General features: G+C 41.5%; 1 long non-coding RNA gene across 1 annotated transcript; it reads right to left on the bottom strand.

Moving 5' to 3' along the window:
* Nucleotides 1–251: 251 nt before the first annotated feature.
* On the bottom strand, nt 252–21844 carry LOC122889808. The gene is made up of 4 exons (XR_006380968.1): nt 21489–21844; nt 12995–13173; nt 7606–7809; nt 252–578 (listed from the first exon to the last, which is right to left on the bottom strand). It is a non-coding gene; the product is annotated as an uncharacterized LOC122889808 (long non-coding RNA).
* Between the last annotated feature and the right edge of the window lie 2333 nt (nt 21845–24177).

The following is a 24177-nucleotide window of genomic DNA, read 5'->3' as shown; positions in this document are numbered from 1 at the left end:
ATAAACTTTACCCTCCTTGCTAGTCAGCAAGACGGGATTAACATTGGACCTTCCTCAATCCTTCTACTGGCTATTGTTTTCTATCCAATAAAAGTGAGACTGTGGAGTTGCTCCTGGCAGCCATCCTTTTCGACTGTTGTCCCCTGCTCCCAGTCTCTTGCAGCTTACTGGTTCGTGCCTAATTCTTCTCTCATCACCGACTGGAAGCGGCACCCAAGCTTTCTTGGGCTTCCTGTTTTTTGTGTTCTTTTCTACTCATCTCTGCCACCTCCCCCAGTTCCTCAAAATGGTTTTCTATTGTATCTTCCAGAAAACTTCTGACGTCCTCTTTAGTATGTAGGCTACATCAGTATGGAATAACGTTAAAACCTCTTATGTTCCATGTGGATATTCACGTCGTTGAGCACCGCTTGGTCAAAGTCTGCCCTTTTCTGTTGGTCTGCTTTCTCTGGTCATTTCAAGAGTCCTTTTGTAAGAAATCGTATTTCATCAGATGCTCCTCTCACTCTCTTTCTCCATTACTCTTGCTCTCGCTTCTTTCTTCAGATTTGCTGGGGAATGACGAGTCCTTTTCATTCCTATGAAAACAGAAGAATTGGCTGATCCACGGACACCATTTTTAGTGATATACAAGTGTATATATAATAACTGATATGGATATGTACATGTGCACCTACATAAATATTCTTTATAAAGTATGGAGGTTGGATTAAGTCTAATGTCTCTCATACAGCTTGATAACCTGTGACTCTTTGATCAATAACTTCCATTTTCCCACAGATCAGAGAAACGGGAAAAAAATGCACATATGAACATATGTAGCACTTTAAAAGATGATCACAAATCCTATGACTCCCCATTCCCTTTGATTCACATGGTCTCTGTGACTGTGTTAAACAGTGGAAGAGAGTGGAAGAAACTTGTGTCAGTTTCAGGCCCAAGTCCAAAAGGAACCCCTCTCTTGGAACATTTGCTATTGGAGCTCTGAGTGGACAGGAAAGAAGTCCAACAACCTTGTTACAAAGACTGCACGGAAGTGGAGGTCCAGCTGAGCCTCATCTCCCAACTGTACCCATCAAAGTAACAGGCATGTGCATAAAGTCATCCTGAATCCTCTAGACCAAGCAGCCGCCTGCTAAAGGCCACCACCCACTGACCTCAGCTAATGCCGTATTAAGCATAAAAATTGCCCCCATGAGATCCTGCCCTAATTTCTGACTCCCAAAACATATGTAATATGACAAAAGGGTTGTTTTAAGCCCCCAAATTTTGAAGTCATTACATAACTAATTGGGTAACATGGCAAATGTGTATCCAAAATAATGTAAATCAAGGAATATGTTTAAAGGCACCAAGTTATCTTAAAAAGTTCTCTGAAGAAACAGAAAAACAGAAAGAGACCCATAACTACAGAGAACAAATTGATCGTTTCCAAAGAGGAGGCAATGGGTGGACAGGCAAAATGCATGAAGCACAGTGGGAGATAATAGGCTTCTAGTTACAAAATTAATAAGTTGCAGGATGAAAGGCACAGCATAGGGAATATGGTTGGTGGTACAGTACAGCGAGCGCAGCATAACATACAGACTTGTCAAATCTTATGTTTTATATCTGAAACTAATGCAACATTGTGGGTCAGCTACACTTCAATTAAAAAATCAAAGGAAGTTTAAAAAAATTAAAAGTGAGCTCTGTTATCCAAATAGGACACATGAGATGGATTTCCCATCATACCATAAATTGAAAACAACTTCTCTTGATAGAACAATGCTTTCCTTAGTCTTAGTCCATACTCCCTCCACACACACACAAAAAACTACTTTCCAAAAACATCTTGGTATTTTGACAATTATAACTGCAGTGAGTGATGAGAGTGAAAACAAACTGATAATCCAAGTTTCCTCATTTCTTATCCCTTTTATGAAGATGAACAGTAAAATCATATGTAAGAATTAACCACAGAGAGAGGTCCATTTTCCACTCACTATAATCAAGCTGGAATTCTCAACTATTATTTAGTATTAGTTGATTCTGGTGGTAAATGCAAATATGGTTTCACTTCTTGGGCACATGAGGAAGATTTGGTCGGTGAAACAGACATACCAGGTTGGCCCAGGCCTGCACTGCCAGGGTTCAGGAAATTGCAAGATACAACCTGACACTTAAAACTTCCCGTCAACAACTACCACTGCCCCCCAAAATCTTGTTTCTTCACACAGACAGCTCATACTGAAACCTGTCCCCTGGCAGGGTCAAGCTAAAGGGGGATGCCCACAAACTAGGTGGGAAATGAGAGGATGCAACTGCAGCTCTGTGGGGATGCCTAAGGCCACTGAATGCCCCATCATGATTCTCCAGCACAGATGGGGGCAGCCTGCACCACATGGGTAGAGCTCTAGGACACAGAAAGTACTGGAGTGGCAGTCAACAAACAAATGTGTTTGTGTAATATATAAACCCCCATAGGGTTGTCAGTTTGTGGGATTCACTTTTTCTAACTGTTCACCCCATGACATGCAACTTCAGGAAACCCAGAGCCCATGGATTATTGTTGAAGGGCACATTTGGACTCCATCAAAGTGTAACTAAGCATAATCATACACATAAATACAAATATCATTAAAAAAATCAATACCACCTCAAACTTTCTTTTTCATTCCCAAATGAGCTTTTATGGGTTTTAATATCAATTAATGTGCTTATAGAACTGGTAAAAAACAGTCACTGATGAAATTTTAAAATTACCACTCTGCTTTCCCTAATTTCTGTTGATGTACTTTTATCTCACACAAAAATGAATTACTAAGGAATAAATCATACTTCACCGAACACGTTTCAGCTGAAATGATGCACCAAGATGTACAGCTTTGGTCAGGCTTATGCTGTTGTTGTCAACATAGTATACGGGGTGTAAGAGCTACTGTCTTTTCCTTCTCCGATGAATATTAGTCCTAACAGATTCTTTACATGGAAATAAAACTTAGTCTAGAAGATACACTAATTCCTCTCCTCCCTGGTGAAAAATACTGTTAGTATTAGTTTTAGATAGAGAAGCAAGTTCACTTTGGAAAAAAGCACACACAAAAAAACCCCTCAAACATGACCTTTAATACAGTGATAAGGGTGAAAGTGTAAACTTCATTTGGAAACAGCACTCAAAATACTGTTTTGAAGGGCCTTTACAAAAGCGGTATACTCTTTGAAAAGGTTTTTCAGATCAACTGATTCAATCATGTTTAATTTACCTAGGGACAATTAGATAAAATTTAAAATTCCAAACAAAAACTTTTAGGACACAAATAAAATTATATGTGCTTTTATTCCCGCAATTATCTCCTAAATCTAATATTCAATGGTTTAAATTGCTGCATTTCTCATTTGCAATGCAGATGAAGAGAAGAACACAGCAGACACATGTGAGATGAGGTGTGAGGCATAAAAGGGAGTACAGGAGGCAACTGATCAGCTGAATAGCGACTGCCCCAAAGATGACCATACCCTGAGCCCAAGAAGCTCTGAGTACTTTACCTTACCTGGAAAATGGGATTTCGCAAGCATGATTAAATTAATGTGTGAGGGGGGAGAGATTATCCTGGATTACCTCTGTGGTCCCAATGTAATCATGAGGATCCATAAGGAGACAGGAGGATCAGAATCAGAAGGCAATGTGAAGTTGGAAACAGAGGGATAAAAGGTGGTGCAATGAAGGGCCACAAGCCAGGGAATGCAGGCAGCTTTAGAAGCAGGACAAGGCAAGAAAATGGATTCTCCTCTAGAGCCTCCAGAAGGAACACAGACTGTTAACACCCTGGTTTTACCACACGGAGACTGATTTTTGAACTTCTGACCTCCAGAACTGCAAGATAATCAATTTGTGTTGTTTCAAGCCACTGAGAATTTGTCATTTGCTACAGTGGCACTAAAAAACTACTAGAAGAACTCACTGTGAGACATATTGAGTCTGTACAATGGCAGGGACCATTTCTAGGTAGGACTATCTTCAGGGTGTGGTAGTACTGGGCCTGGATAGTTGACTGCCAGCAACCTTCCTCCCTCCCCCTCCCTGAACCCCAGTGCACCATGTGCCTCCTCCACTGCAGCCCAGGTGACTCACAGGAAGCTGGCCTCATCCACACTACAGGGAAGGGTTCTGTCATGGAAGCCAGTCATGTTCCTCCTGGGCCATTCACACAGCCAGCTGTATGACAGTCAGTGCCTTGTTACTGTTCTATGAGAGACAGTAACCTAGGTTGTCCCACACACACAAATGGGAAGGGCTTTACAGAAATATCTGGGTTGTCTCTGAATGTGAACAAGGAAAGCAGTGCCCCCACTGCGGGCAGCCATCACACAGTCAGGAGGGGATGGAAGACAAACTGGCCAGAGGGAAAGGGCAGAGTAGGGAAAAATGGAGAGAACCATGGAGACAGTGTGAATAAAACACATTCTCTGCAAGCCCTGCCATGAGCTGCTTCTTCATGAGATTGAAGTTTGTTTGTTTGTTTGTTTGTTTGTTTTTTAAGACAGCTTGAGTTAGGACGAGACAACCATAACCATCCAAACTGATTCAGGAGGTCAGACTTTACGGAAACTAAGAAAGCCAGATAATAAAAGTGGATGACTCACATGTGTGAAGTTTCCTTTCCAAATAAGGGCGGGGGGGAAACTAGAACCTTGAATTTGTGGTTATTCCGCTATTCTTGCTATTTTTCATCACTCCAATGTATTTTTCAAGAATGAGGAACTTATTCTCAATACAGTGATGGTTCCCTGAAAATTTGTAACCAAGTAGGGAACAGTCAGAGTCTCTAAACAGATTGTTTTGAATTGACTTAACAATCACACAAGATATACTGTAAAATTTATCAAAGAGTGGGACTGAGTTTCTTATATATGATTTCATGCAAATTTTTGTCTACCTGATGATTTTTAGTTTTTGTCTATAGGGCGAGTGAATAAAGGTGTCTCAACATGGTCCAGAACTAATGGTGTTCCCTGGCTCACTATGAAATCCAGGGTCATTTCTGTTTCCTTTTCCATGAACTTCTCCTTCATCTCATTTGGTCTGTTTTTCAATCGGACTGTTTGTCTTCTTCTCAATTTGTAGGCACGTCAGAGACATGAACTCCTTGAACAGCTGATGTTACAGATGCTTTTCACAGCCTGTTGCCCACATGCAGCTTTACTCTATTTTTTGATATACAAATCTTTTTCAAATTTTTAAAATAAAGTGGCATGTCATTTCTTCTATGGTCTGTGGGTCTTATCTCTACCTAAGGCAGTCTACCACTTCCCAAATTTTTACATGCCCCTAGATTGTCTCCAAATTCTTTATCATTTTGTTTGTAGAGATAGAACTTAAACCAATTTACAATGTTAATCAATCTGACATCTGCTTACATATGTGATAGGAAGCAAGAGTTCCAAGAAAGAGAGTTCTTTCAGATCTGAGGGATAGAGCTTAAAGTCAATATTCAATGATACTCTGTCTCATTTTCTAGATGGAACTGGTGGTTTCTGTCTGGAACTCTGACAATTTTTTCTTAGTCCCTGAAAGTCAAATAGGTTTATGCCTGTTTTGGTTTGAGTCTGTTCAGCATTTTTTTTTCAATTTATTTATTTTCAGAAAAACATTATTCATTATTTTTTCACCACACCCAGTGCTCCATGCAAGCTGTGCCCTCTATAATACCCACCACCTGGTACCCAACCTCCCAACCCCCGCCACTTCAAACCCCTCAGACTGTTTTTCAGAGTCCATAGTCTCTCATGGTTCACCTCCCCTTCCAATTTACTCAAATTCCCTACTCCTCTCTAACACCCCTTGTCCTCCATACTATTTGTTATGCTCCACAAATAAGTGAGACCATATGATAATTGACTCTGCTTGACTTATTTCACTCAGCATAATCTCTTCCAGTGAGTCTGTTCAGCTAATTCTCCCTGGGACTTGAAGGCTTTATAAACTGAAGGCATGACTGTTTTTCAGCTCAAGTAAATGCTGCATTAGTTCAGTTATAACTTCTGTTATTTTCTCCTTTTGTCCTCAGGATACTTGCAAGGTAGATTTGGACCTGACCTCAGATCTTACTTATTCGTTTCTCATTTCCATCTCTTTGAAATTTTCCTCAGTGTTCTGGGATATTCCTTTGGAAAATCAATTTTGTGGGGCACCTGGGTGGCTCAGTGGGTTAAGCCACTGCCTTCAGCTCAGGTCATGATCTCAGGGTCCTGGGATCGAGTCCTGCATTGGGCTCACTACTCAGTGGGGAGCCTGCTTCCTCCTCTCTCTCTCTCTGCTTGCCTTTCTGCCTACTTGGGATCTCTGTCAAATAAATAAAATCTTTAAAAAAATCAATTTTGTTCTCAGCAGTGATCATTACTGTTTACAGTGTTCCTATTACATGTTACAACTAGTGAATTTAAGTTTCAAATCTTTCTTGTATTTTTATGTTTTAAAAGATTTATAAAATTTATTTGACACAGAGAGACAGAGAGAAAGTGAGCACAGACAGGGAGTGGCAGAGGGAAAGGGGGAGGGAGAAGCAGACTCCACACTGAGCAGGGACTCCCCACCCCCCAACACAGGGTTTGATCTCTGGCAAACATTTGACCAACTGAGACACCCACGCACCTCAAATCTCCCTTTCAAAATCTTCAGTAAGTATTTTGCTCTTCTTTACTGTAACTGTATCCCCTTCAGACTTCTTGACAATAAGTTTCTCTAGCTCTGTAGTCAGTTCTTAATCAATGAGGACACGTGCTCTGGACCTCAGTTTAGTGCTCCTCCACCAAGATGCTACCTGCCACTCAGGTGTGTGAACTCTTCCAGCTCAGGCCTAGTCACACTTTTGGGAACTCCGGGGCATCAGTGAACCTGCTCTAAGGGGACCATGCTTTGTGCATAAAAGCAGGCCCCTGCCATGAAGCAGCTCCTCTCAAACCTCCCCAAGTTGTCCTTCTCTACACAGCACAAAGTATCTAAGCAACTCAACCTGCTGGGAAAGCCCATTTCTCTATGACCAAGGACCACAAGATAGGGAAGATATACCATGGGCCCCACACAGAAAGAGGTCTTCACTGAAAGCCTTTGAAATAGATGGCCTTTTCTTCCAGGCATTCCATCATGGCACCTCAAAATCCTGAGATGCTCTTCCACTCCTCCCCCTGAGATGCCAAAAAGCACTTGGCAGTCGAATAGGTCCTTCCCACAGCCCATCTACATGATTCTTGATGGCCTGCCTGATGCTGGGGATGGGTGAAGGCAACACAGGCCCCTGGTCTTATGCTCTGATGTCACTGGTTCTTGAGCAAAGGAAGGAAAATGAGAGATGAGAGGGTCCAGGAGACTGCACACAACACCATGTTCTCAGAACATCTCCCAGGCCCCCAAGATCACCTTGTCATGGCAATGTCAGCAGAGCATGGCAAGTGCTACCTCAGAAGTCCCTCTGACACCTCAGCAACAGAGAGAGAGCCCACCCTTAAACATAATCCCTAGAACCAGCATCCTTTAGGAACCAAAACCCCTATGAGTCAATTACTTTGGTATGTGTTAGTGTATTTTTACCTATGTAAAATATAAGAAAAAGAGGAATGACATACCTGTATGATTTTGGGCAGTACAGCAACTCGATTTTGAGTGTTTTGGATTATAGCTAGATACTTTTTTTCCAAAAAGAAATTTATAATCCATTTAATAAAAACAATGTGAACTGCCATGTATGGAATTTTTATACTATAAATGTTTTCATTGTCTTGAGTTGTAGTAATGTACATACACTGGCGCTGGTCTCAAATGGGGGATGTCTGGAAGGAAAGAGAATACATGATTAGGGGAGTGATTGTAACCCACCTCCCTAAACAGTTCAATTTCTCACAAACATATACCTCAGCTATATATTTGATTGGATGAATATCAACTAAAACTTTAAAATTAAAGTACCAGAAATTATTAGGGATGACATTTTTTGGTAGACTTGTTTCTGATTCTGCCTTGTGACCTGACAAAGGTGGGATGGTGGCGCCTGTTACTGCTTGCTTATTACAGCTATGGCATACAGCGGTGTAAGTACTAAGTACTAAGCCACTAAAGAATTTGAGAAAGGATAAGCAATTCTAATAGTAAGGATATTTTGATATACATTATAACTAATTTAATATTTTAGGACTGAAACAAATCTAGAAGAATGTACAGACATTGTTCATCATTTCAGGTACTTTAACATCCAATACTACCCTAATCAAATCCATGGGACTTTAGTTTTATAGCCTTTTCCTTGTAGATGAATTTGAAGAATACAATCAGTATAAACTACTTTATATCTGAAAGAATTCATCTTTGAGTATCAGACTTGACCAGCTCCACAGAATTAATAACAAGTCCCTTTCTTGGTGCAGCCACATTGGGAAACAGTGTGGAAATTCCTCAAAAAAATTAAAATGGAGCTGCCCTATGACCCTGCAACTGCACTCGGTATATACCAAGAAGATACAGATGTAGTGAAAAGAAGGGCCATCTGTACACCAATGTTCATAGCAGCAATGGTCAAAGTCACTAAAGTGTGGAAAGAACCAAGATGCCCTTCAATGCATGAATGGATAAAGATGTGGTCCATATACAATATGGATTATTATGCCTCCATCAGAAAGAATGAATACCCAACTTTTGTATCTACATGAACTGGACATGAACTGGAGATTATGCTGAGTGAAATAAGTCAAGCAGAGTCAATTATCATATGGTTTCTTACTTCTGGAGCATAAGGAATAACACAGAGGACATTGGGAGATGGAGGGGAGAAGTGAGTTGAGGGAAATTGGTGGGGGAGACAAACCATGAGAGACTGTGGACTCTGAGAAGCAAACTGAGGGCTTTAGAAGGGAGGCAGGTAGGGGGTTGGGTGAGCCTGGTGATGGGTATTATGGAGGGCATGTATTGCATGAAGCACTGGGTGTGGTGCATAAACAATGAATTCTGGAACACTGAAAAGAAATAGAATAAAAAAAAGAAGTCCCTTTCTCCTTTTTTAAATTTTATAATCAATACAAAAAGTTACATGGTATTGGACTTGAGCTACTACTTGCTGTATGTCCAGCTCTCTTACTGACTTTCTTTTTTTTTATTTTCAGCATAACAGTATTCATTGTTTTTACCACACCCAGTGCTCCATGCAATCCATGCTCTCTATAATACCCACCACCTGGTACCCCGACCTCCCACCTTTTATATACCTGGAGGCACTTGCATGAGGCAGACAAGTTCTCAACAAAGAACTTTAATTTCAATATATTAAAGTATACTTTATATAAATTTTAAATATATTCAGTATATTAAAGTATATGTTTTCCACAGTGAATATAGACTATCAAATCAGAAACAAGTTCTGAAAAAAATACCCATATACAGATAGCTAAAAAATACACAGCCGGGTACCTCTAAAGGTTAGTACTTCTACATCTTTCAAAAGGAATCAAGTTTCTGCTGTTTTCCCCTGATCCAAGCATGCACATTTGTGTGTATGTAAGTAAACACCCAAAGACAACTGAATTAGTAGTCCACATTCACCACATGGATTAATTCCTGTTGTGATCTTTTTCCCTCCCAAATTGTTTCTGATTATTCACTTTAACTAATTTTGCCTGCTTTCCAATAATAGGGAGAAGAAAATTTGCTTCCCCACCCCAGCACCAATCAAAGGGATACTTCTGTCCTGTGAGCCTTCATTTTTCATAGGGGAAAACAAACAAACAAACAAAAACCCAAAAAACCCTGAGCAGTGAAACTAGAAATTCCCTCATGTTTCCTTACTTTCTGGAGCTTACTGCCCTTAGGTTGCACAGTTGCCCAAATATTGGCCCCTCCATAAGAAGCTGTAAGTAGCACCTAGTGGATGAAAGATCCAGGATATAAGTAAGGGCTACTCTGGGCAGTTGCATGGCCTGGGATTGTCTGCCTCACCACCGGGCAAGGTCTGGGGTCTGGGGTCACCATACCTCAACACCTTTAAGAGAAGACTTCAACAAGTATGTTTATTTCAACATATTTGCATGAGAAAATAAACACTGCCTTCAATAAACGCTTTCATTTAAAAATTAAAATTTTAAAACATAATTTTAAATATAATTATACCAAGAAGAATCATGACACATGTTGAATTATTTTAGGAGCCACAGTCTTCCTGAGGTACAAATAACTAGTTTGTACAAATAGGTAAAATCATTTATTAGGAAACTTTAAACCTCTTACAATAAAGTTACCATTAAATATAAGAATAAAGTGACTATTTTGCTTAAAAATAAACAAAGGTCACTTTGAAAGAGAATGGCAGCTTCCCTGTGGACATCCTCTATACCCAGCCCAATCAGTACTTATCAAGTACAAGTTTGTAGATTTTGCTAACATGGTAAATGATGGAAATAAATGAGGAAGACAATATTTTCAAAACAACGTAAAAAGAACTTTAAAACACGTATCTTGATTCCCCTTATTCTTCCACTTTAATTTGTAGCCTTTGGATAATATGTGGGAAAGAACATATGTACATTTAAATTTTAACTTAAATGTCTACTGAAATAAAATGGTATATTTTTAAAATTCCTATCCAAAATTAAAAAAAAAAAGTCATGGTGACAAATAATGTTGACAATCATGTAATGTAATCCTATCTTAAAACTCAAATGATGCTAAGAATGAATATTTCAAAACTAAATGGTTCACTTTGTTAAAAATATTCTTACTGAGTATTAAAAAAAATCACCCAATGGTATCATGTTTTTAAACTCATTCTACTCATCATGACTGTATTTTATACCACCAGTTCTCTCTAATAACTTAGCATTCTTTCTTGTCTGCTCTCCTCTCTCATTTCCTTTCAACAGCACCAAAAACACAAAGACTCCAAAGTCCTGAGAGAAGACTGGAGTATTCTTTTGTCTTCTAGAAGCTGTGCTTTTTGACCCTACTGGTCCATTCCACCTGCCCAATAGGCAAAATTGCCCAATAGGACAGTGCAGTCAGGAAGGGAGGCAAGGACAGAATCTTGAGGGATAGCAGAGAGAAAGAATCCCCTTAAGAAAACTGGCAAGAATTCCTATCTCACATTGAGGTCTTTCATCCATTTTGAGTTTAACATTTTGTTCTAATAACACAACTCTGAGTGGGCTCCCAGATGGCTCCTCAGTGAGGACACATCACCAGGAAGACCACACCATGATTAGAATTTAGAATCTTCGGCACCCCCACCTCAACCCCTACATTCCCCCAGAGAGGGGAGGGGGCTGAAAGCAGAGCACATCTATGTAAGGAAGCCTCCATAAAAATCCTCATAGCAGGGGTTTCAGGAAACTTCCAGGTAAGTAAACATATCCAGGTACCAGGAGGGAGATGAAACCCAGCTCCACAGGAATAGACATTCCTGTGCTTGGGACCCTCCCAGACTGTGCCCTTTATGTCTCTGCATCTGACTGTTCATCTGTATCCTTTATCATACCTTTCATAAATTGTAAATGAAAACAAATGTTTCCCAGAGTTCTGTGAGCCACTCAGTTGAACCGGAGGAGGAGTTGAAGGAACCTCTGATTTGTATCCAAGTTGTAGAGAAGTTGTGGGTAACCTGGGCCCCTCCTACTTCTGACTGGCACCTGAATGTGATGGAACAGTCTCACGGGACTGAGTCCTTAACCTGTGGGATCAGATGCCATATCAAGGCAGACAGTGTCAAAGCTGAGTGAAACTACAGGACACCCAGCTGGTGTTGCAGAGTTGCCTGGTGAGGGAAAAATCCACAGCCTCAGCCACAGTGTTAGAAGTGAAGTGTTCTATGTGAATATGGTAATATGAAAGCAGATGGGAGAACTGAAATGTTTCCTTGACATACACTCTCACACAAAATATTATGTATGCCAGGTCTTTGCTGATGTGATATAGCACATATTCAAGTTCTAGTGAAATATCATAAAGAGTCAACTCAGAAAACAAACAAACAAACAAACATACATACAAAATATGGATGAACTGGGAGAAAATAAGCAATGTTTCCTCTTTCCCATCAAGAGGAAGACCTTTCCTGAATTATCCAAGATTTTGCTTTTACCTGAATAACCATACAGTTCAATAGTACTTGAAGGAAAAAGCATTTTTGGTCCTCAGCGATCCTTTCCCCTGATATAGCCGGCAAGAGTGGAGTGATTCTTGTGGATATATCTTTGCTCCAGAGTGGGGAAAAAAAGGAGTTCTTTCACCAACGTTCAAAGGGTTTTTAAAAAATGGCCTTCATTGAAATACATCTGCCCCTCCTTTGGAACCTGCTCACACTACACTCCAGGCCAGCGAGCATCAAGGTGTTGGAAATATGGTACAAAGTCCCATGAAGCCACCTCTTCCTCTAAACTAGTCTTCTCTCTGCCAAATTCTGCTTTGGTCAGCCTAAGGATCAAATACCTGTCTTTGGGCAATAAAGTGATGTGCATTAAGCAATCAATGGCCCTAACTGGCAAGTTCCTTAAAAACTCATGGGACACAGATGGTTGCCATGACTTTCCCAGGAAGCAGCTACTGTCTTTCCATGAATCCAGCATGAAAATACACAGCTGGGTGAGCAGATGAATGTCCACTCGTGAAACAATCATGATGAGGAAAATAAACAGTAGTTTTGGATGGCAGATTTAAATTTCATTCACAGCCAAGAAAACACTCCAGATACATGATACGTCTCCACTTCCTGCTGTTTCGAACATCTGAGTCCTCCCTTCCATTCCTGTTTCCACCACTTCAGTAAATGTCTCCTGTCCTCATTGCATATAAAAAAGGCTCTGATTCTTTCTATTCTAATGTCTGTAAGACATTACTGTGAACAAGAGCAGGGGATAATTCTTCCTCCAAACCCATCTACGAAATAAAGGGTTCTATTCAGGATCATGACAAGCTGAGGAATCCCTCAAGAGAACTTCCAGAGTCCTTTCAACCTGTAAGGCTGGCTAAAATGTTCCTCACCATCCGCCACACCAGGGCTAGGACTGATGAGTGTCTCCACCATGCAGGTCCCTCTGGATGACATGATCGCTGGGAAACCAGGCACAAGGGAAGCAAAAAATCAGCACCTGCTCTTCTGCAAAGTTTGTCTGAAGTGCTTGAAGCCACAGAAGAAACAGATTGACTCCTTCAGATCTTACCTAAAAACAAAATTAAAGGTGACAAAATTAAACACATGTTTATGCAGAGATGCACTGCAATGCACATTCAGTTCTGAGAAAGAAAAACTAGAAGTTAAAGGTACTGTTAAACTCCTGCACCAAGTTCTTAGTGACAAGGAAGCAGGCGTGCTGCAAGAAGCCCAAGGGTGAAGAGTTGGGGTCTGGAGCCACAGTGCCTGGTTCCAATGCAGGCTCTGCTTTTTGCTTGTTGCTAGCTTAGCTGTGGCCAGTGGAGAACCACCAAACTTCTCCCTTTGCATCAGTCTCTACCTCTGAAAAATAAGGATGATAAAAGAATTTACCACAAAGTGCTGACACAGGGATAAGTGACTTACAACAGTGCCTGTATCATCAACTGTCAGTTAATCACAAAAATAATGCAAAGACCATTGTCCTCCAAATTTACAGTGTGCTTTGAATAGGATTTTTTCTATAATATGCATATGTATCATGGAAAGTTCTTGAAAAATCTCAGAGCTAAATAAGACCTTAAAGACCTGGCTCAGTTATTTGAACTTGAAGCCCATTCATCAGGCATTTCTACACCAGCCCTCCTTTTTGCCTGTGCAGGTAGCTGCCTCAAGGGCTGCCGCCAAAGCATCACTTCCACAAAGAACCATTCAGAAATTTCTGGAACTCATATCATTGCTGGACTTCTGGCATAAGTCCATTGTTCCTGGTGGATGCTTCCAGTAGTAGGAAATCGAACATGCTCAATGAGGGCAGGGTGTTGTGTCTGACTTGCCCACTGCCATATCTCCAGCACCTAGAAAGGTGCCTGAAACACATAGCTGGCATCCAGTAAATGTGTGTAATAAATGAGTGAACTAGACAAGAATAGATATGCACTGGTAGACATGGCCTGTGGAGTACAGCTTCAAAAGCAGGAGAGTATTGAGACTCCTACATGGTAGGTTGCATGGCACTGAATTAAAGAAAATGGGTCCTACAATCAGACCAAAGGTTAAACCTTGAAAGCTGTGCGATCTTGGACAAGTCACCTACAAGAACAAAGACCCCTGTCTTCTATTGATAACAGCTGGGAAGAGAGAATCCATTTCAGAAGGAAAGGGGACACAGGACGGCTGTGTACGACACTTATATTGTGGTCAAGATGGCAGTGTAAATTCACTTCATGGGGTCCCACACCATCCTCCCCCACTACCATTTGAAATACATGGCAATGATAGATAAAAAATATATATATATATGTATATATATACATATATATATATTTTTTTTCAGTGTAACAGTATTCGTTGTTTTTGCACCACACCCAGTGCTCCATGCAATCCGTGCCCTCTCTAATACCCACCACCTGGTTCCCCCAAACTCCCACCCCCACCCCTTCAAAACCCTCAGATTATTTTTCAGAGTCCATAGTCTGTCATGGTTCACCTCCCCTTCCAGTTTCCCTCAACTCCCTTCTCTCCATCTCCCCTTGTCCACCATGCTATTTGTAATGCTCCACAAATAAGTGAAACCATATGATAATTGACTCTCCCTGCTTGACTTATTTCACTCAGCATAATCTCTTCCTGGAAGAGATTATATATATATTTTTTAAAATATTTATATATAATTATTAATTATATTTATTAAATATATTATTAAATATTTATTTAATTACTTATTTATTTGACAGAGAGAGATCACAAGTAGGCAGAGAGGCAGAGAGAGAGAGAGGAGGAGGAGGAAGAGGGCTCCCTGCCAATGCAGGACTCAATCCCAGGACCCTGAGATCATAACCTGAGCTGAAGAGACAGGCTTAACCCACCCACTTAGCCATCCAGGTGCCCCTAGATTAAACATATATATTTTTTAAAGATTTTATTTATTTATTTGGCAGACAGAGATCAGAAATAGGCAGAGAGGCAGGCAGAGAGAGAGGAAGGGAAGCAGGCTCCCTGCTGAGCAGAGAGTCTGATGTGGGGCTCAATCCCAGGACCCTGGGATCATGACCTGAGCCGAAGGCAGAGGCTTTAACCCACTGAGCCACCCAGGCACCCCTAGATTAAATATAATTTTAAGAGAAGAGAAAAGTTAGCAAGTGAACCTCGGTAAAAAAACAAAACAAAACAAACAAAACCCAAAACTGACAAACATCTCCATGATGCAGCAACCGCAGAAATTCTCAGTGATGCACAGATGTGTAGTGACAGGAAAAGATGTCTGGAGGCTGACTTCAAGGAGGACAAGTTGCTCTCACTGGAGATAAAGGCAGACAGAAAGGACTGCTCGCTTGCTGCCTGAAGCCACAACTTCAACTGGGCTGGCGGACTTGACTGCACACCACTTGCTTCACCAGAACACTGTGAGGTTTCCAGTAGCCCATTACATCTAAACACTACTGCCTCCTTTAACAAGGTTTCCCTTCCAGATCGCCCCTGACTTACAGGGATAGGCAGTAGGTGTCCCTACACATGCTCCTTCCAAACTCTCTCTTCTCTCTGCTTTCTTCTGATCCACTTTTTATTTATGGGCTAGTTTTATAGGATATCCCTTCTGTGATTAAACAGGTCTTAATAATTCTACCTCTTGTAAAGGAAGCCTTCCCCAATTATTTATATGTTGATAAATATCTACCTCTGTATCTCCATAAATCATCACTTTATATGGCACCAACATGTAGAAAATAAGAATGAAGTTACCCAATTTTCAGAATGAACCATACAAATTACAACCTATCATCTAAAGCCAGAGACAGAAAGAGAACATCTGCATAAACTAAAGTAATGCGGGTTCCTTATTCATTCATATTTATTGTGCAAAATGGAAGTTTTAGGAAGATTAGAATAATGCATACTTGTTCTATTATATAGGCAACTAATCCTCTGTAGATGGTAATGTATCCATAACTCCATCTCCAATCTAGAATTTCTGAACACGAGGAGAGGGTATTAAAATCTCCTCTGTGGGAGGTAGAGCATTACACTGTCTGGCTCTGACCTTCCTGCTGCAGGATGAGACTTGCGATTAGTGAGGGCAAATGGAATTCACAAAACATTTCTGGCTTTAGAGGACATCGGAAAACTAACAAAGGACTTAGAAAACGGTAGGAAAGGAAGCAGGAAGAAGGGAGGTGGCAGAAACAAGTGAGCCAAAATCTGATCTGTAAGCAACAAGCTCAAGAGAAACAAATCAGGGTGCCAGAGAACAAATGCCATTTTCACTGCAGGATCTCTACAGGCCTGTGCCCTCCAGACCCCGATCCCACCACATGGTAAGTTGGGGGAACTAAACCTGAGCTTTCTTTAATAAACCAGGACCCTCAAATGGAACCAAAGTGATCCCAACCAAGAACACTCCCAGCCTCCTGGCAAAGGAAAGACAAACCCTCCAGGAAAAAACAAACAAACAAACAAACAAAACCACAAAAAAAAACAGAATTAAAAGAGATTACATCTATGTTCCAATAAATCTGGTCTCAAAATCCCATCACAGAGCATGCAAGAAATGAGGCCACTGTGAGAGACAGAAGACTGAAGGAAAATGAAGACTTTAGATACTGGAATGATCAGATACAGAATAGGAAATATTACATGTTAATTGTTTAAGAACACAAAAGAGGTTTAAAAATGAAGAAGGATCAAGAGCCTATCAATAGCAACAGGCCAAGTGTGAACATGGAACTGAAGGAAGTTAAACAGGGACCAAAAATCACTGAGACATAAAACACAACAGAAAACACACCAGAACGGTGGGGCAGTAGATGAGCCCCAAATGAAGGACTTCACACACTGCACCAAGAATTGAAGACATTCCCCAGAATGCAACACAAGGAGGCAGGAGAAGAGGATGAACGCCAGCTTGAGAGACACGAACAACAGATGGGAGGTTTAAATAAGAATCCTGGGAAGTACAGCAGAAGGACAGAGTCAACATTTCAGAAGACAACAGCTGAGCATATTACAGAAATGATAAATCCAGAAATACAGGAAATGCACAGATACCAAGCAAGACGAGGAATCTTCAATTAGACATTTTGTGGTAAAGCTATAGAACACCAAAAACTAAGAAAAAGTTTTTAAGGAAAGCCAGAGAGAAAAGGCATTTAAAGGAATGAACAGGGTGGAAACAGGGTTTAAAGCTGCTACAGTGGTAAGGAGATGCTAGTAAAATGGTACCTGTAAAGGGTGACGGGAGTATTTTTACTGCCACTACTGCTAATACTGTGTCTAATGCACATAACAACTGAAGACTGTGAAGGTTAAGCTGGAGCAGAAAAAAATTAAACGAATTATGACCCTCAAAAGAAGGATCATGCCAATGAATTTCACAACTTTGGTGATCACTTTCAAAGCATCTCCTCTTTTTATCATAGCATTTTTATCATGTCCAGGGTGAGATATTATAGCACACATGATAGAATATTTTAAAACAATAGTCCATTTTGCTCAAACTCCATGTTGAAAGCAAACGACTCTGTCAAACACTTTGAAGAAGGTAAAAGTAGTGGAACCATGTTTTGTCAAGAAAGCCCAGGGAGAAAAGCAGGTAGTAAAACCAAGTAGCAGTACGGAGGAAGGGCAGCCTCAGGAAGAAAATGAACACTGTTTTCTTCTGCTTTGTTCTCTTTTTTGTTTTCTTGTTGTTGGTATCTTTTTCTTTCTTTTTTTTTTTTTTTTTTTTTTTTGGTCTTTCCCAGAAATCACTTCATATATATACATTTATCTGTTCAACTTCAGTGAAAGTTGGGAGGAAAAGGTGCCAGAACTTTTGAATGGTTGTCTTCAGCTGAGTGTTTATTTTCTTCCTTCAGTTTCTCTGGGGTTTCCCACTATTCTTCAATAAACATGTTTTGCTTTCTGGGAGGGTAAAGCCAAATGCATTTTTAAAAGAAGTAATGGCAGGTCATCCGTCCATCCAGATCAGGAGAGAGCCCATACCAGGGAAGGCAGAGAGGGTAGAAGACTCCCCTCTGTGAGTTCCTGGCCTCTTGGTCTTTCCTCAGCCCTTGCTCTCTGCTCTGTCTCTCCAGTCACACCCCAAACCCAGAGCAACAAAATGACTGTTCAAAACTTAAACCCTGTGAGAAGGGCCACGCAGAGGCAAGGAGAACCCTGTAAGACTCTGAGCCATGTGGTCTGTATCTGAGACTGCACATCTCCTTGAGCCACGTTCCATTCCCTCCATGCCTAATGTTGGCCTCGCATTCTCCAGAAGCAGTCAGGGCATCCATACACTCCTCTCTGTGTGCTTTTCTGTATACCTGATCCCATCTCAACCCACAACACCCAGCACCATGCACCATCTGTCATCTCCCTTCAGTCAACCTGCAAATAGGTAAACACAGCCTGTAAAACCCACCCTTGTCCAAGCTATGTCTGGAGTTATGATTGTCTGTCTTTACCATCAAACTTTCTAAAAGGCTATTCTTGTGTGTGGCCTCCATGGTCTCATGCCCAGTCACTCTATCTCTCTGTCTGGCTTAGAACTCCACTACTCACCTCCCATTTTCTTTCAGTACTCAGTGACAACCTCCTCGATCTACCCCCACCCCCTAATCAAGCTGCTTTGCAACTTTTCACATCATCGAACATTGCTGACATTTCATTCCTTGAAATCTCTCTTCTCTAGACATCTGTGCAAAAATGCCTTCCTGGCATCAAAGCCACGTCCCTCCCCTTCCATCCACTACTCCTTTATTCTTCCTCTTTATCTGCCCAAGAAAAGAAGGAATTACCCTAAATCCTTAACTGTCACTCTCTCTACAAGGAATATATCCCTTGGCAACAGCATGATTACATCTCTCTTCCCCCAAACACCTATCCCTACATTTTGACTGTCCAACCAGAACCTACACCTGCGGGTCCCACAGACACCTCAACTCAGATTGCCTAAAGCTGCACTCCTCCTCTTACCTCCTGGACCTGGCTCCCTTCCTGAGTTGCCACGACTGTTGTGGCAGTTGACATATCAGACTCAACATTCTGAAAGCACAGAGGCACCCCTAAGCCTACTGCATCATTTTTTTTTCCATAGCCGAGATATGGAAGAAGCCCAAGTGTCCAGCAACAGAAGACAAAGTGGTACATACACACAGTGGTATATTACTCAGCCATCAAAAAGGATGAGATCCTGATATTTACAACAGTATGGATGTACCTAGAGGGTATTGTGCTAAGCAAAATAAGTCAGAGAGAGAAAAGCAAATTTTGTATCTCCAGGGATGAATCCTTGAAAAATACCCTACATATTCAAGTTTTAATGTAGGACCAGAATCAACAGTTTTAGCATATATCACCACGATATAAAATAAAATCTTTTAAAAAAAGGGAAATAATAGGACAACAGCAGCTAGGGTAAAAAGACTTAACAATTGTCTTGCTTATCATCACCAGCACCACACCAGTTACACGTCTGACCCCCAGGCCAGCATAGCAGGTGTGAGGACAGGTCCAGGCAGAGAAAGTGTTACTTGTCACAATTTTTGAAAAATGATAAACAGAAGGGATACCTGGATGACTAGGCTGGTTAAGCGGCCAACTCTTGATCACAGCTCGGGTTTTGATCTCACGGTGGTGAGTTTGAGTTCCACACTGGGCTCTGCACTGAGTGTGGAGCCTGCTTAAAACTAAACGAAACTAAAGTAAAATAACACCTCTGTCAAAAGTATGTGAAATTTGTATGGAATCAGAAGAGACCCAAATCGCTCAGGAAATGTTGAAAAACAAAAATAAAGCTGGAGGCATCACCTTACCTGATTTCAAGCTTTATTACAAAGCTGTGATCACCAAGACAGCATGGTACTGGCATAAAAACAGACACATAGACCAGTGGAACAGAGTAGAGAGCCCTGATATGGACCCTCAACTCTATGGTCAATTAATCTTCGACAAAACAGGAAAAAATATACAGTGGAAAAAAGACAGTCTCTTCAATAAATGGTGCTGGGGAAACTGGACAGCTATATGTAGAAGAATGAAACTCGACCATTCTCTTACACCGTACACAAAGATCAACTCAAAATGGATAAAAGACCTCAACGTGAGACAGGAATCCATCAGAATCCTAGAGGAGAACATAGGCAGTAATCTCTTTGATATCAGCCACAGCAACTTCTTTCAAGATACGTCTCCAAAGGCAAAGGAAACAAAAGCGAAAATAAACTTCTGGGACTTCATCAAAATCAAAAGCTTCTGCACAGCAAAGGAAACAGTCAAAATAAAACAAAGAGGCAACACACAGAATGGGAGAAGATATTTGCAAATGACAGTACAGACAAAAGGTTGATATCCAGGATCTATAATGAACTCCTCAAACTCAACTCACACGAAACAGGCAAACACATCAAAAAATGGGCAGAATAGAGGGCACGGCTTGCATGGAGCACTGGGTGTGGTGAAAAAATAATGAATAATGTTTTTCTGAAAATAAATAAATTGAAAAAAAAAGTGAAAAAAAATGGGCAGAAGATATGAACAGACACTTCTCCAATCAAGACATACAAATGGCTATCAGACACATGAAAAAATGCTCATCATCATTAGCCCTCAGGGAGATTCCAATTAAAACCACATTGAGATATCACCTTACACCAGTTAGAATGGCCAAAATTAACAAAACAGGAAACAACATGTGTTGGAGAGGATGTGGAGAAAGGGGAACCCTCTTACACTGTTGGTGGGAATGCAAGTTGGCGCAGCCTCTTTGGAGAACAGTGTGGAAATTCCTCAAGAAATTAAAAATAGAGCTTCCCTATGACCCTGCAATTGCACTCCTGGGTATTTACCCCAAAGACACTGATGTCACGAAAAGAAGGGCCATCTGTATCCCAATGTTTATAGCAGCAATGGCCACGGTCTCCAAACTCTATGGAAAGAACCAAGATGCCCTTCAACGGATGAATGGATAAGGAAGATGTGGTCCATATACACTATGGAGTATTATGCCTCCATCAGAAAGGATGAATACCCAACTTTTGTAGCAACATGGACGGGACTGGAAGAGATTATGCTGAGTGAAATAAGTCAAGCAGAGAGAGTCAATTATCATATGGTTTCACTTATTTGTGGAGCATAACAAATAGCATGGAGGACAAGGGGCGTTAGAGAGGAGTAGGGAATTTGGGTAAATTGGAAGGGGAGGTGAACCATGAGAGACTATGGACTCTGAACAACAATCTGAGGGGTTTGAAGTGGCGGGGGGGGGTGGGAGGTTGGCGTACCAGGTGGTGGGTATTTTAGAGGGCACGGCTTGCATGGAGCACTGGGTGTGGTGAAAAAACAATGAATAATGTTTTTCTGAAAATAAATAAATTGAAAAAAAAAGTATGTGAATTCACAACTTACATGTAAGTCAAGTTCTACTTGTTCTAAGACAGCATGAAAACCAAGATGTCATTATCAAGACAGGAAGTAATATAAATTGTGTATTCCATGTGCCGTGAGATGACCCCAACTGCATCCAAGTCAGCCATGGCCCTCCACACATCTGCATGAGAGAGTATATTATCCCCATTAGCACAGAGGAAACCAAGGCTCAGAGAGGTTAAAAAAAAAAAAAAAAGAATCCAAGATCATAGCATCATTTAGCAGCACAGCCAGAATGTATAGGAATTACCTCAAAACAGGGAACACTTAGTGTGGAAGTGTACCTTAGTGTGGAGTTATGAAAACCCAGGTAGAATGCTGCCTCAGAAAGGCAGATAATCAATAAAGGAAAAATAAAGAGGCACCTGGGTGGCTCAGTCGGTTAAGCATCTGTGTTGGGCTCAGGTCATAATCCTGGGATCTTGGGTCCTGGGATCTTGCCCTATGTCAGGCTTACTGCTCAGCAGGAAGTCTGCTTCTCCCTCTACCTCTGATCCCCATTCATTCTCATATACAAACAAATCAATAAAATCTTACCCCAAAAAAGGAAAAATAAAGATTATAAGCTTACAATAAAGATATGAATGATGAGTCAAAGCTTTCAGTGACACACACACACACCTGCCTACAGTTCTCTGGCTAAAACATGGGTGGAATTGATGGGGTTAGAAGAACAGGAGGCACATAGGCCTGGACAGCACAGCCCCAGCAGATGGAGAACCCTGGTGTAGGTTTAGCTACCTTTCATTGTCCTTTAAAATGTCAAAACTAAAGAAATCTGGTAGGGTTATTGAAGTCTGATCCTGGGGGATGCCTGGTTGGCTCAGTCTGTTAGGCAGCAGCCTAACATGACTCAGGTCATGATCACCCATGAAATCAGCCTGAGATCAGAATTATACACGTCTGGATCTCTACAGGGGCAGAAGACGCCAGTGAGCAGGTAAAGCGGGATGGGAACGGCGGACTGATATCAGAAGATAAACAAAAGGGGGAGGGAGCCAACAGAGGCGACCAGTGGGAAAGTAATACCCCAATACGAGCGTGAGTGCCCTGCGTCTGGGGACCAGCATTAACTTGGAGACTGGTCGAAAGCACTCCAAAAGAGCAAAGTATCGCAGGGGGAAATTGTGGGGAATCGGGGCGGCTAGGGACAGGGGCTTAAGTCCCCGGTCCAAGAAGGCCTTCCTGGCGCGGAGGCAGAGAGAGTGCGGCTGAGAAACCGGCTCCTGGTCCCAAAGCCACCAGCACGCCCCAGAGCGCGGGGGTTCCGGCTCCTGTGTGGGGATGGGAGCTGCGCCGGTCTGCAGAATGCGCGCTAGACCTACAACAAAGCTTGAGATGCACGCGCACGTCCCTCCAGCTCTCCTGGGTTTCTAAGGCCCGGGGGCGCTTCTTGACCCACGCCATTGTTTCAAATTCTAAGCCCCGTGTGTACGAAACTCTTCCCCGGACAGAAGCGCGCAAAAGCCCAGCCTGCGGCTTATGGACCAGCGCCCCGTTCTCAGTGCCCCAGACGCGCGCCCGACCCACAGCCGCCTCTGAAAAGAGGTGCGCGCAAGCCAGGCACTCCCAGCCCGGGCCGGCGGCAAAATCTCAGTGTGCGATCGCTGCTTGGAACCTCTCTGGCGGTCAGGAGCTCCCAGACAGCCGCTACTGCCTTGGCTTTGGGGACGAGCAAAAGATCCTGCGCCCCCAGGGTCTGCAACTTGGAACCTGCACTGCCAGCGGCCAAGGGGGAATTAATTTATTCAGCTTCTGCACCCAGACTGAAGCTTCTCTCTGAGACGGAGATCAGGGTGCGGTTTGATTTCTTTTAATACTACAAAAACCATCAAAGGCGGTCATGGTGAGAGGAAAAAAAGTGAACAAGCAAAAAAAAAAAAAACCGCCAGAGAACAAAAGCCTGAAAAAAACCAGTTTCCCCAGAGCCCACACCCTTGAGGGGGGCGGGGGGACTCAACTCAGGAAACATCATTGACTGACAAACCACGTGGCAGGCCCCTCCCCCAGAAAACAAATCAAGAAAGAAAAAAAAAAAAGGACTGCAAGAGAACCACCACTACTTCATAGGAAAACTTGTATTATTCACTCATTTCCAATATTCCGGTTCATATATATATATATATATATATATATATATATTTACACATAGGTAATTTTTAACCTATTTACCACCACAGCGATCTGCACAGTACATCAAATTCCATAATACCTTTCTAACCTGAACTTTTTGATACATACACCTATGTTTTTCTTTTGCATTTTTATTTTTTGAATTCCTTTTTTTTAAATTTTAGTTTAGTTTAGTCTAGTATATTCCTTTTTATTTTTATCCTCTAATATTCATATAGAGTTAACTTCAAAGTAATCCCCTTTCCCCAATCAATACTACCCCTATAGGTAAACCAATTTTTAATCCCCTTTATCTTAGGAAAGTTGAGTCCTTTAACAAAGATATCAAGATACATCCAGGAAGAATCAAAACAGCCTTCCTCGCACACACTGAGAATTTATAAGAACTCTCCCATCTTCTTCCACCAGTGTTTCTGTGTTTTTTCAGTTTGTCCTGATGGCATATAAATTTTACACTTGTGGTTCTTTTTGATGAGGTTCTTTCTTTATTTGCATATATATATATATATATATTTTCTTTTCTTCTTTCTCTTGC

This window comes from Neovison vison, chromosome 11 (assembly GCF_020171115.1).
Source record: "Neovison vison isolate M4711 chromosome 11, ASM_NN_V1, whole genome shotgun sequence".
In the NCBI taxonomy this organism is placed as follows: Eukaryota; Metazoa; Chordata; class Mammalia; order Carnivora; family Mustelidae; genus Neogale; species Neogale vison.
The sequence above is the reverse complement of the archived record's forward strand: the minus strand, read 5'-3'. Positions and strand labels throughout refer to the sequence as shown.